The following is a 1196-nucleotide window of genomic DNA, read 5'->3' on the forward strand; positions in this document are numbered from 1 at the left end:
ATTAAGGCCCGTGGCATCCCATATCGAGCAAAAATGTTCTTCTTTAGAAACTTTGCCACAGTGGCCGCATCATTCTTGGCACATGCGATGGCCTCAACCCATTTCGATACATAATCGACCGCAACCAGAATATATTGATGACCTTCGGATGGTGGAAACGAGCCCATGAAGTCAATTCCCCAAACATCAAATAATTGAACTTCTAATATTGACGTCAATGGCATTTCATTTCTTTTAGACATATTCTCCGTCCTTTGACACCTGCCGCATTATACAACATGGGCATGGGCATCCTTAAACAGTGTTGGCCAAAAGTAGCCGCATTATAAGGCTTTTGATGCGGTCCTTTGTCCCCCAAAATGTCCTCCATATGGGGACTCATGATAGAGCTCTAAAATGTTCTTGGCTTTATGCTCAGGAACACATCGACGTATTATATGATCAGGTCCTTGTCGATATAGGAATGGATCATCCCAGAAATAAAATTTGACATCATGTCTTAGCATCTTCTTCTACTGGTATGTATAATCATCCGATAGTTGGCTGCAAACTATGAAGTTTACTATGTCCGCATACCAGGGAACATTAATTCTGCTGCCATCAGCAGCTCATCGGGGAATCTTTCCTCAATATCCTTTTCTGTCCCTTGAACCTCATAATTTTCCAATCTTGACAAATGATCCGCAACTTGGTTCTTGGTGCCCTTCCGGTCTTTAATTTCTAGGTCAAATCTTGCAGGAGCAACACCCACCGTATCAGCCTCGGTTTTGTATCCTTCTTCGTCATTAAATACTTAATCGTAGAGTGATCCGTATACACCACCACATTTGTTCTGATTAAGTACTGTCGAAACTTCTCCAGTGCAAATACCACTGCGAGCATTTCTTTTTCTGTGGTCGTATAGTTCTCCTGCGCATCATTCAGTGTTTTGCTTGCATAATAAATAGGATGCAATACCTTATCCTTGTGCTGACTCAAAACTATGCCCACAACATATCCGCTAGCATTGCACATCAACGTAAATGGTTGCGTCCAATATGCCGCAGTCAAAATAGGTGCGGAGATGAGCGCATCTTTCAAAGTGTTAAATGCTTTGGTGCAGGCGTCATCAAAATTATACTCGCAGTCAGCTTCGAGAAGTGCACTTAGGGGTCTTGCGATCTAGGAGAAGTTGCGAATAAATCTTTTATAAAACC

Source organism: Benincasa hispida, chromosome 1, assembly GCF_009727055.1.
Source record: "Benincasa hispida cultivar B227 chromosome 1, ASM972705v1, whole genome shotgun sequence".
NCBI lineage: Eukaryota > Viridiplantae > Streptophyta > Magnoliopsida > Cucurbitales > Cucurbitaceae > Benincasa > Benincasa hispida.